Source organism: Ambystoma mexicanum, chromosome 10 (assembly GCF_040938575.1).
Source record: "Ambystoma mexicanum isolate Mex_15411 chromosome 10, UKY_AmexF1_1, whole genome shotgun sequence".
In the NCBI taxonomy this organism is placed as follows: domain Eukaryota; kingdom Metazoa; phylum Chordata; class Amphibia; order Caudata; family Ambystomatidae; genus Ambystoma; species Ambystoma mexicanum.
In genome coordinates, this window is record NC_090932.1 from 1,710,787,338 (window position 1) to 1,710,800,910 (window position 13,573).

Sequence of the window (13,573 nt, forward strand, 5' to 3'; positions counted from 1 at the left end):
CACCTCTAGATAAAATTGTGAATATCAGCTTGCGTCACTTCTAGAGAAGATTGTGAATGTTAGCCAGGGCCATATTTAGATAGAACTGTGAATATTTGCTAGCGTCACAACTATGCAAAACAAAAGAATGAAGATCCAGGATTCTGCGCCGAATAGTATCAGTACGTGTTTTATTGGGTTGCCCTTTAGATAGATAACACGTGTTTCGGCCTTCTTTGGCCTTTCTCAAATCAGGGCTATAATGTTATTACAGTTTCACCAGTGTAGGGTTAGTTGGTTAATTCTTAGCCGTAATGGTCGCGCTTTCGAATTACGGGTACAATCCCATGCTCATTTTTTGGTGCTCCGGTCATCTGCGTTGGCTGCTTACTGTGAGGACACTGCGTCACAACTAGACAGGATTGCGAATGCTAGCCAGTGCCATATTTAGATAGAATTGTGAATATTGGCTTGCGTTGCTTCTTGACAGAATTGTAAATGTTAGCCACATTTAGATATAATCATGAAAATCGACCTGCGTCACACCTAGACAGGATTGTGAATGTTAGCCAGTGCCATATTCGGATAGAATTGTGAATATCAGGTTGCATCACATTTAGACAGGCACGTGAATACTACCCAAAGCCGCATCCAGATAGAAATGTGGACATATTCACTCGCCACATCTAGAAATAAATTGACATTACGACATCCAGAGAGCGAAGCCAATAACCAACCCACTAACAATCTCACCCTTCTGCATACACCTCTCAAACTCTAAACAACCACAACCCTAAAGCACAGCAAACACGCACAAACTTCACTACACTGCAACAACAAAACAAATCACAACAGAACAAACCTTCTCACAACAGAACACAACGGCTACCAACCGAAAGCACACCCAAGCTCAGCAAACAGTGCTAACTGAACTGAAGCTGCCAACAGCACATCACTGCTCGCTTGCACTTTTCCCCCCTCGATCCCACTAACTCACCCCACGCCCTTTTCCCTTTTCCAGATCTGCCAGAGCACCAGGGGACCACTTCGGTGGTGATAGTGTGCAGTACAAATATCCTTTAACATTAACATACATGGGAAAATGGGAGTAGAAATTCCTCAGGAGAGGTGGGAACAGATCTGGAGAGGGGCCAATAAGGCATTGCAATGTTCCACAATTAAAGATGCTGCATATAAACTATGCTTCCGGTGGGACATTACGCCACACAAAATGCATCTGCAATACTCGCCTCTATGCTGGAGGAACTGTGGGGCGGTTGGAGACTTTCATATGTGGTGGTCCTGCCCCAGGGTGGAGGTTTACTTGAAGGAGATCCTGAGGCATATCAAAGATATAGCAGGCGTACAACTGCCTGCCTATCTCCTATAGTGATACTCCTGGGGACGGTGGAGGAAGGCATCTATGCAGCGAGCAGGTCTCAGGCAGCTTTGATCACGCACCTGCATACGGCCTCTCAAATGATATTGGCTCACCAGTGGAAAGTGGCCGACGGCCCTGGGGTGGCGGTCTGGTGGGTGAGGGTATGGAATGTACTTGCTATGGAAAAGATATGTGCGTTAGCATATGGGTTGTAACAAAAATTCTTACAGGTGTGGATGCTGTTCCATGAGTGGGTGCGGGAGAGAGGGCAACATTATAGACCATCACTACTAAGACTTTGACTATAACTGGCTTCGCCCTAAGTGTCCAATGCTTTTTGGATTGCGCGAGGAACATGGTCCATGCCACAAGGTTTGTTATTACTTTTGTTGTTGGGGGGCATTGTTTTGTTGTTACTTAAGCAAAATCAGTGTGTGTGCTCCAATCTACTTGAAGATGATGCTTGGGGGACGGGACCTCTGCATATGTGTATGTCCAGCATTGCTCATATGTTGTGTTGTATTGGAGCACACACTAATGAAGATAGTTTACACACACAAAACAAATGTGTTTAATGAGGACCGTGTTGCAGCATGGCCCATTTCTTTCAATGTAACCCCTCTCTGCTACACCTCTGGTAGAATGAGACGAAGTAATGGTAGTACCCTCGGGCACAACATGTGTCTGTTAACCCTTCCCTGAGACCCATTCCTCGAACTTGCTCCATCTTCACACAAAGGAACCTCGGAGAGATGATGCACACACCGAGCAAAGTTTTCAAGATTCCATTATTAAGCTCCCAGTCGTCTCTCACCCAGCATCACAGGAAGGCTGAGCGACTCAGGGGTTTGGGTGGAGAAGGTCTGGGTACCATGTTCTCCTTTCCCAGTCCGGAGTTCTAAGAATCTTGCAAGACCAAACACTCCCGAGAACTAACGGGAGGACCAGAATCAGTAGTTAAGCATAATGGAGACCGAAGGCACACTTTACCCGGAAAGTGTCCTTCAACGCACCTCCTTGTGGAATCTTACTTAAAGCAAGCATTTGTGCACTTAGTGTTGCTCTTTGTCACAAACTGATCGGCTGTAAGGGTTCCCCAAAGGTCTACAATCTCCAGGACCACATTCAGGCAAAGCGCCCACTTGTGGGAGAAAAAGTCCTGCCAAAATTCTAGGGTCCGCAAGCTGTTGTCCATATCCCAGAACCAGAGTGGCATGACATCCTTACATTAGGGGCAATTACCTTAGCCCCCCACACCACTTGTTGAGGTAAAGCATGTCTACTTTATTGCTGATCAGAATCAAGACCTATTCTCCCCGTAAAGAGAGCAAGAAAGTCTGTTACGCTCACCTGGTCTCTGCGGATGCATTGGGGCACGGTTGCAGCCCTCCCTGAACATGAATCACCCCCTTCAGTTCTCTCCCTCAGTAGAAAAGCTGTGAGTGGTGGTACGTGGTGATACTGCTCCTGCATGGAGATAAGAGTGTATGAGTGCGCCAATCTGTGATTGTTGTACCTCTCGAACCCTTAACCCCAAAGTACGGTTTCTATGAGCATACGCCAGCCCATAGAGCTCACCTGTGAATTATGGAAGATAAGCTTACGTTTCAGCCTACACACCGATTACACAGGCAAGACAGGCGCTTCACCCCCCCACCCCTGGCCAGGCCACCACCCAGAAGAACCCCCACCATTAAAAGGTAAGCCCAGAGGGCACACACAGAGGATTTACACTGTGCGCCAATCACAGCAGCAACGGGGGGAAAACCACCTCACATTTCCCGACCAGGGTTATAATTCATTCCCCTGCAACTCTCATCATGCGCCCTTGCTGGTGGTCAATATTTGCACCGTGTCTTGTTCTGCGGTACACTGGTGTACCCCTGCCTCAGCCATCCCTGCAACATGGCCGCCGACTCGATCTCACCAACAGGCACTGGACTACAAAAAAGGTAATAGGCGCCCCTCTCCAGAAAGAACACGGCATGATAATCTGTTCAGTGGTTTTTACCCACTTTGAGAGTCTGCAGCCATCGCTTTTTGCTCACTGTACCTTTCACAAAGGAGGAATATCCATTTGCATATCAGGCCTTGTCCTGCCCACAAGGGCACTCCAGCGCCGAAATGCAGGGCAAACCTCCTTTGAACAAGAGTACCAACAGCAACCCCATCCACGTGTTACAGCCTTGTTGGTCCTCATCAGTGAGGTGGAGCTGTGCCTCTCTGAGCACAGTGAGCAAGGGGACCACGTCTGGGTTCCCCCAGGTAACTTAGGGTGACCAACCCCAAGTTCCTTTCAAAAATACTAAAAAGGTAGTGTCTCATTGTCTCGGTAGGATAGCTCAGGAGCAACGTGCTCGTCTTGGAAGCAAGACGACACAGAGCAACGCAGGTCCGATCCCCGGGTCCGTGCTTAGAAACCTCTGGGTATTAAGCGCGTTATAAATAACCTATCATATCATTTAAAACCAAGTACCCACACTGGGAGGCAATGTTAACAAGCGGGTTACTCCATTACTGGGGTGGGCACAATGGTGTATTCCAATGCTATTGGGTAAACTGCAAGTGCCCACAAGGCTAATGTAGCTATACTCGATCCCTGCCTTGGTTCCAGCATGTCGAAAACCTGTTGGTGCAGATGGTACTGGGAGATCTTTGGCTGAATCCCCAGGGAATTACCCATGTGATATATAAGTACTTCCCTACTTGTTTGCATTTTATCACCCTGTCAAATTACATGCCAAATGGTGCTAAAATAATGTGGATTGTACCGACCACTATTGTATTGTATTTATATAGCGCAACCAAGCCCTGGGGCATCTGGGCACATTTCTTACAGTTACATAGAATATTTACAGTTGCATATTACATATACTTATAAAAAGAATATACCAATATTTACATATGACATTGAAAAGCATTATACAGGCGACATTCATTGGAATCTTCGAGATAATGTGATATAAGCATGTGAGAAAAGTAATTTACGAAGGGAGGACGCTGAAGACTAGGTGCTAGTATTGGTCTTAATTTAAGGTGAGCCAGGTTTTTGCGTTATTTCTGAATTTGTGGAAGAAAGGTTCAGCTCGGAGGGTGGGAGGTAAGGTGTTCCAAGTTTTGGCTCACCCAGAAGCATGGGCTGAGGTTTTATTTTTGATTTTTAAAAACATAAACCAAAACAAATTTCCACCATCATGGCAAACGGCAATTATAATCCCCATCTTTAAATCTGGTGACAGATCTTCGCCTTTTAACTATCGTCCTATTGCACTTTTAGACATGCCAGGGAAAATTTTAGCAAGACTTGTGCTGCATGACTTTACAAAATGGCTCTGTGAACAGGATCTAATGGATCACTATCAATCTGGCTTCGTACCATGCATAGGTACATCTCTAAATTTAATCATTGCCATATTGAAAGCAGAAGCTATTCGTCTAAAACAACCAATTTATCTTGCACTGGTCGATTTTAAACAAGCCTTCGATTCTGTCTCTCGTACCTTGCTATGGGAGAAACTTAGTATTGCCAACTGCCCTACACATATTCTTAATTTAATTCTATTGTTCTACTCGAACACGAGTGTAAGAGTAAAACTTACTACAGATGGGCTCCTGTCAGATACAATAAGAACAAATACAGGCCTGAAACAGGGTTGTCCGTTTGCTTCAATCCTTTTTAACTTTTAGTGATTTTTTTTAAAGAAATGCTGACCGTCCGGTCGTTTTCACCACGGATAGGTTCCTTAACAATCCCCTACATATTATATGCAGATGATATGGTTCTTTTTGACAAAACCCCCATAGGACTTCAGAGAAAATTAGGTGCGCTAGCAAAATACGCATAAATAAATAAACTTGAAATTAACACTAAGAAAACGAAAATTTTAACTATCCAACCGTCATCCAAAAAACATAAAAACAAATTCAAGTGGCACATATCCAACTGTCCACTTGACACAATATACCAGTATAAATATCTAGGAGTCAACTTCAAATGCAAGCATTGCCGACACTCCATATAAAGATGAAATCTCTAACAGGATGAAACTCTTAGGAATTCAAGCTAAAGCCTTACAAAGAAAATACGGTCGGTTTTCCTTAATACCCGCTCGTATGTTTTATCTACAGAAAGCAGTCCCCATTATAACATATGGAAGTCACACCAAGATTATGAATAAACAAATAAACTGGGACTATATTGAAGGCTTATACTGGAAAGCACTACTGCCAGTCCCTCAGAGTTTCCCAATAGCCATAATCCGACATGAACTTGGGCTGTCTTCTTTATCAGTAGCAGTCTCCTGGGCAATGTTAGCACTTTACCGGAAATCTCTCCTTACTCTAGATAACGCCAAAAATGTTTTCCCGGCTGTAAGAGACTGGATGAAATCCTCAAGCAACAACTCGATCTCCTCATGGGTAGAGGAATGTGAAAAGATTCTTGCTAGAGCTGATATCTCCTTTAATGACCTTGCCCTCTTCCCATATGATTGGATCACCACAAGGGAAAAATGTCTTCAATACTCAGCCTTTAAAGCAGGCCCTTTCATTGTTAAAGCATTGAATGACATTCCAAAATACATGTCAACTTTCCCTGATAGATCATATGCTGATACTTTTTTGCGCTTTAGATTAGATCTAGTTCCAACAAAGATCAAACTGGCCCAATACTCCAAAATCCCAACGTCAAGCACCACCTGCAGATTATGAAAGAGGAATCCACCTTTCATCTAACCGTAGAATGCCCTTCCCTTCTCGATCTAAGGAGAAGTCACTTTTTCAAGTTCTTTAAACATAAAGTACTTCTCACGAAAGCACAATTGTGGTATGAAATATTCAACACGGCAAATGTCTTACTAATTATAGCAACGGTGCAATATCTGAATGCTCTGAATCTAGTAGAAAACTAATGCAACTACCATACCATGTAACTACTGTGTTGCCTTTCTATCGTAACATATCACAGGAATTATTAGACTTTCTTCTGCTTTTGTGACCTATGTGACTCCAAATGGGCTAGCTTATTCTAATGGAATATATGACTTAATGTATATGAATGTGTAAAATAGAAAAATAATGTAACCTTGATGTGTAATATTGAAAAAGTTGTTTTGTCAACTAAACCAATTTTGAATAAAATAAAAAAAAAAAAAAAAAGTTTTGGCTCCTAGCACAGGGAAGCTTCTGCCCCCAGCCTTTTGGAGCGTAATTCTAGGTATGATGAGGCAATTGGCTTGTGAGACTCTGAACGATCGATCCGAGGATTTAGGTTTGAATTTGTCGCAAAGATACATGGGTGCTAGATTATTTAGCCATTTGAAGGTGAGTGATAAAGTTTGGAGTCTAATTCTTTGATTAATAGAGAGCCAGTGGATATTACGTCTCAACTCAGATATGTAGTGATCTAGGAAAATTGGCCGCTGTTCTAAGCGCGTTGTTTTGAAGGATTTGTAACTTCTATGTTATGTTGGCTGGTGCCTAGGTATAATGCATTACAATAGTCTAATTTAGTTAGGACTAGTGCCCTGGCTAGGGTAATGCAGTTATCTGTGGTCAGAAATGGCCTACAAGCATTAATGAGCTTGCACGTGTAAACCGTAGTAGAGGCAGTTGTGTTGATTTGTCTGGATAGTGAGAAAAGAGTCGATCTATATACCAAAGGTTTTCACACCCTTAGATACCTTGATATTGTTACCGTCAGTGTTGAATGCATTGAACTTTTTGTCAAGTCTGTTAAGTCTAGCTTGGGTTCCTACAAGGACTAACTCTGTCTTATCGTCTTTAAGACAAAGTCCATGTTAAGCCATCCAATTTTGAATGATTAAGTAGATGTAATTTAGCATCTATGTGGTAGTCACCTGTGATGGGGATCAGGATTTCGGTGTCATCTGCGTAATTAGTATAGGAGACACCCAAATGGTCTAGGTCGTCAAATAGAGGCTTTGTGAATATATTATAAAGCGTGGGGGATACGCAGGAACCCTGAGGGACCCCCACATGTGACAGGAACAAGTGTGGCAGATGCAGTCGGTGCAAATACTCTTGTTTTTCTGTTATTAAGGAAGGATTGGATCCACGAGGTGGCATCGTTTGAGAAATGGCCCGCTGTCGAGAGATGGTTGCAGAGTGTGTTATGGTCCACCAAGTAAGGCAGCCGATAGGCTTAGTAACAGAAGGAGGGCTAAGTTGCCTTCATCTTTTATAGTTTCTATTTGTGTTACTAGATCTATCAGGGATGTTTCCCTTCCGTGTCTAGGTCGGAAGCCTGATTGTCGGAGCCCTAGTAGGTTTTTACTTTCCAGGTGATTCTGAAGCTGGAGGTAGGCAGCCCTATCCAGGAAGGGTACTGTGGTGATCGGTCTAGTTAGTCGAGGTGTTTGGGTCCAGGGAGGATTTCTTTAATAGTAGCAAGACCCAGGCGTCCTTGAGATTGGTGGGTACGGAATTAGTTGCAAAGGAGGCATTTATTGCCGCAGTAATGTAGGCTGCTGTTTTGTAAGGTGAAGAGAATAGCATAAGGGTCGGACCAAGCGCAAGGCTGGTTAGATAGAATGTGGACGTTGCAATTGGTATCTGTGATCCAGTCTAATAGCCCGCCTTTATTATGGGTAGGTTGGGAAACCCGTTGTGAAAAGCCCAGTCCTGAAATATTATTAGCAATGGTTGACGCGTTGATGTCTTTGGGGTCGTGAAGTCCTAGGTTAAAGTCTCCTAGGAGCATGACTTGTGAGCCTAGCTTGGTGTTAGCCGTGAGGAGTGAGGTTATGTCTTCATCAAATGTGGAACGTGGGCCTGGGGGTCTGTACATAAGGTGCATAGTTATCGTTTTTTGCATGGGCAACATAGGTAGCTTGATTGGAAGTAGTTCTCCAGAGAGGAAGGTTTGGGTCGGGACAGGTCTAAGTCCTAAGGAAGTTTTTGCGATGAAGGCTATGCCACTACCTTTCGCCGCCGTTCTATCCTGTCTCATAATCATGTAATTGTCTGGGATAGCTAGTGAGAGCAGAGGCCTAGATGTAATATGGCTAAAGAATAGAGGTCATTGGTAGTTATAAGGTCTTTGATGTCTAGAGTGTGGGCTGATAGCCATCTGGCATTAATGAGTCCCCCTAGGATAGGGAGCGTTTTATCATCAATGGACACTTTGCTTGCCTGAAGGTTTGTGCATAGGTATGGTGATTTATTAGGTGTCATATTAGTTATGCTAGCTTCTTTCTGACCCGTAGGTGTACGTTTGGAGCTGGTTATATGAGAATTTCTAGTTGAGGATTGGGTGCCTTTGGTAAATCTATAGCCCAGTCTAGAATTTCTGGTTGTGGTAGGGCATGGTCGATTAGGTGTAGGTCTGACAGCATAGAGTTTTATCCATTGGCCAGGAGTTAAAGGTTGGTTATTCTTCAACGAGGAAGTGGTCAAATTCTTGGGTTTAGTGGCAGTTCGGTCAAGTTGAGGCAAGAAGGTGGTGGGCTTGACACTGTTTGATCGGGGTAGATTGGTGGCCATGGATAAGGTGAAACTAGGTCCATTAGGTATGGTTAGGGCATTCTATTCAGGATATTTACCGTAGCCAGGTACAATAGTGCCAAAGGCCGGATCTGCCATGGCGTACGGGATGTATGTTACCAAACTGGTTAGTGCGCTTACAATATTAAGCCAGGGATGGTACATGACTAAATTGTGATGGTTGGAGCAAGTTGAAAGGTCCAGGAAGATTATAGTAGTGACAGAAAAGTGGGGGTGACAATGCTGGAGCTGTGTCTGTAGGATAAGACCTCAGCGTAAGGCTATAGAAGACTAGGATTTTAGAACGTATTCCAAGGTTTCAATAACAGTTTTTATACTATATACATTTTTGTATTGTATTAATTAACTCTTTTTTTATTTATTGTATCTGTTATGTTCTCTTAATATGTGTATTCATGGCAAATGACTATTGTTGGATGAAAGCCAATTGAATTGAAAGTAACTATTGCAGGGAGTCTGTATGCCACATGACTGACGAATAAGAGGTGGAGCCATGCAGCTCAGTGCTCCCATCCACACAGAGCAGACAAGACAATCTGGTTGACACAGCGACAAACGGGGAAAAGGGACTCCAAACAGGAGACCCACCACGGCAGAACTGGAAGTTTTAAATCCTGTGGGAAGAAGCAGCAGAGGACGGCAAGTGTACCAGTCTGCCGAGATGTCCCTGGAAGGTCCACCATGGTTAAGCTGGACCAATAGACCCAAAGCGGAGCAGCCAGCCAGGCGAGAAGGCTGGAGAGAGCTGCCTGCGTCGCATAGCCCAGCAGCAGCGAGCTGCTGTGGAGGCGCCGCAGTCCCTGGGAGGATCAGAAGACGCCGGAGAGAGGAGAAGAAGCCTGCAGACAACCGTAAGTGCCCAGAAGAGGGTGGGAATACTGGAACGTTTGCACGGCCCCCAGAAAGGCCGCACCCCATGCAAAGTTGCATCCAGAGTAATCTTTGTTTTTTGAAAATCAAGTTATGCTTACCATGCCCACGGAGCAGCCCTTCAGCAAAATCGCCCGTCCGCTCCGTGCATCTGTGGGGAAAAACAATAAGATTGCAGTAGGTTGCCAGCGGTATGGTATGATTTTCATTTCACAGAAGTAACATTGGAAGCCATTTGAATAGGCACCCGCAGGGAGCATGTCTTTGTCCTCGGATTACAAAATGATTACAGCAGCATGCAGTAGTCTGTGAGATCAACACCGAACAGGTAGTTACAGCACATCTAAAGAACCCTCCCTCAGCTTCCAATAGTAGCTCGCCGCTACCCACTGAGAGCCCATTACCCGACACTCACCTCAGCTCTGAGGAAACGCTAGGACTGAGACGGGGAATCGGTCAGTCACATCAGGGATGATCTTATTCCCTGGGGATGCCGGCTTGCGTGAGACACAGGACTCTGGGGACACTAAACAACCAGCAACAGAGCCAGCGGTTCGAAGGAGCAGGCACCCAGATACTTGTGACAACACAGGGTATGGGGGAGAATGCTCCCTGATGCCGCAGGGGCATAGCTGTGTGATCGCTGCAGATGAGGAGGAAGGGATGGTTGCCTTGATCAGCAGGGCTAACAAATTTAAAGGGACAAATGACTGCATACAAGGACTGGGATTAGATGCCCATGGTACAACCTCCTTTAAAAGACAGGGAATTGGAATTAACGGCGTTCTCGCTTGTCGTTACAGAGAGGGGAGACCCAAAGAAAATGCCTATTATGAGAACTCAGAGGGAGGGGGTTGGGGGGAGTGGTGGTGGGAGAAGGAAGTCTCGCTTATTGAAGAGGGAAAACCAGTGAACTCCAGCGAAGGAGAAACTCAGAGGGTAAAGTAGCTTGAAAAGTGATTAGCCTGAAATGGACTGCCTGTCAAATGATTAAACCAACCCTCGTTGAGTCTGGCTGTCTATCTAGCACCATCACAATACAAAAGAGCTGCCACCAACATGAGTCACTCAAGGAGCCGATTGGTGGCACCCGCTCTGAGTAAACTATAATAATAATAATAATAATTTGGCATTTATATAGCGCTACAAACCCTCAGGTATCTGAGCGCTGCTTATTATTACTCACGATGTGTGGTGCTCATTTATCGACCTCGGAAGGATGAAAGGCTGAGTTTGGCCCCGCCGGGATTCGAACCTGCGTTAGCAGGCTCTGCACGGATGTCAAAGCGAGCGCTCTACTCGCTGTGCCACTTGACCGGCTATTAGAGAGTACTTTTGAGGGACCCCAACTGGAGTGTCTAAGGGACTCAACATTAACCCTATGTTTGCTTAGCCACCAGAAAGTGCTTTATGTGCTACGGGGCAGCGCTGCATTAACCCTATGTTACCAGCAGTGCTACATTAACCCTATGTTTGCTTACCCTTCAGAAAGTGCTTTATGTTCTACAGGGCAGCGCTGAATTAACCCTATGTTACCAGCAGCGCTACATTAACCCTATGTTTGCTTACCCGCCAGAAGAACAAGTTACTTACCAACTGTAACGTTCTTTCGACTGGATGTTCCTCCCACGTATTCCTCATCTTGTGACAACTCGTTATCTCCAGCTTCGCTGCTTCGGAAAAGAAAATTCTCGGCAGAGGGCGCTGTGCTCGAGGTCGTGGCGTCGATTGTCCCTCGACGGACTCCGTACTCTGTCGATGTCACCAATGGTATAAATAGCTCGAACAGCGCCCGTTGCTTCAGTTCTGTTTTTTCGATGAAACATATAGGAGGAACACCCAGGCGTGCCCCATGACAGATACATTCTTCGTGAGAGGAAACTGTAAGAAAACGTAAACTGTATTGTGGGGTAAGATGGGAGGGTCGATGAGGAATACGTGGGAGGAACATCCAGTCGAAAGAACGTTACAGTTGGTAAGTAACTTGTTCTTCGAATGGATTGTGTCCTCCCACGTATTCCTCATCTTGCGATAGGCTCCCATAGCAGTAGCAATTTTGGAGGCGGGAGTACTAATTTCAGTTTACGTGGACAGAATGCAGAACTGCCTTGGCAAATAAACCCTCATTAGAGGAGGCAGTATCCAAACAGTAATGTTTGACAAAAGTATGCATTGTTTTCCAAGTTGCAGCTGCACAAATATCTGCTGCCGGGACTCCCCTCTATAGAGCCGCAGAAGTAGCCATTCCCCTTGTAGAATGGGCACGAAGCCCATCTGGTGGGTCTTTTCCCGCTAATCTGTAGCATTCAACTATGGCTAAGATGATCCAGCGGGATATGGTCTGTTTTGTTACAGATAAGCCTAGTTTATGACCAGTATAACCCACAAATAGTTGGTCATCTTGTCTCAATTTAGCCATCCTTGAGATGTAAAAACTAAGAGCCCTCTTGGGATCTAGTCTGTGCAATCTCTCCTCTTCCTTGCCCAGATGAGGAGGATAAAAAGTTGGTAGTACTATTTTTTGTGACAAATGGAAGTCCGAGACTACTTTTGGTAAGAACGAAGGTTTAACTTTAAGGACTTGTCCTTATAGAAAATAGTATATGGTGGTTTGCATGAGAGAGCCTGAAGTTCACTAACCCTGCGGGCTGATGATAGGGCCACAAGAAGGAGAGTTTTTAGTGTTAAAAGCCTCAATGGACATGAGTGCAGAGGCTCAAAAGGTATGAAAGTCAAGAATTTTAGTACTAAATTTAAATCCCAAGTTGGGACATGAAAAGGTACTGGAGGGTATACGTTAGTAAGCCCTTTTAAGAATTGAATGATTAACGGTATTTTGAAATATGAAACCTCTTCCGAGGTGCGCTTGAAAATGGACAGCGCAGCAAGGTATCCTTTGATTGTTCCTATCTGGAGCCCCAGATTGGCTAGATGTAATAGAAAGGAAAGCACCATTGGGGTGCCACATTGAAAAGGGTCCACATCCTTGTCTTTGCACCAGTTACTAAACCTGTTCCAGCGACATCGGTACAAAGATTTTGTTGCTGGCCTTCTGGCCGAAAGCAAGATTTCCATTACGTCATCTGGAAGATCCCAATCCTTGTATCTCAACCTCTCAGAATCCATGCGTGAAGGTTGAGAGTCTTGACCTCTGGATGGAGAACCCGACCTTCCTCTTGCGAGAGAAGATCCTCCCTTTGCGGAAGACGTATTGGAGGGCAGATGGACATGTCTAGAAGGTCCGGGAACCACGTCCTCCTGGCCCAATCCGGGGCAATTAGGATCATGATTTTCCTGAACTTTCTCAACCTCCTGACTACTTGAGGAATCAAGGGGACTGGGGGAAACGCGTACAGCAGTGGAAACTTCCACTCCACTACGAATGCATCTCCCAGAGCTCCTCTTTGAGGAAATTCCCTTGAGCAGTACTGATCGCACTTCCGGTTGATCGCGTTGGCGAACAGATCCACTTGAGGGGTTCCCCAAAGGGCGAAGATATCCAGAAGGACTTCCTGAGCTAGCTCCCACTCGTGTGAGACTGCTCTGCCTGCTCAGAGCGTCTGCCGCCGTGTTCTTCTCTCCGGCTAGGTGAATTGCCGATAGAGAGATTCCTTCTCGTATTGCCCAGAACCATGGCTGCATTGCCTCTCTGCACAGTGGTAGTGACCATACTCCTCTTTTGTTGAGGTAGTACATGGCCACCGTGTTGTCCGTCATTATCAGGACATTCTTTCCCTGTACAGAGGGCAGAAAGGCCTTCAGCGCTAGTCTGATTGCCCTCAGCTCCAAAAGGTTGATGTGTAGTTTGGACTCCGATGG

General features: G+C 45.2%; 1 long non-coding RNA gene across 3 annotated transcripts in view; it reads right to left on the reverse strand.

Moving 5' to 3' along the window:
• The window catches only part of LOC138492759 (uncharacterized), a 450,582-nt gene that overhangs the window by 308,510 nt on the left and 128,499 nt on the right, over nucleotides 1–13,573 (reverse strand). For all 3 annotated transcript variants that reach the window (XR_011276260.1, XR_011276261.1, XR_011276259.1), the window contains exon 4: nucleotides 9,856–9,905. This is a non-coding gene — a long non-coding RNA (uncharacterized lncRNA). The remainder of the gene's footprint in view (nucleotides 1–9,855; nucleotides 9,906–13,573) is intronic.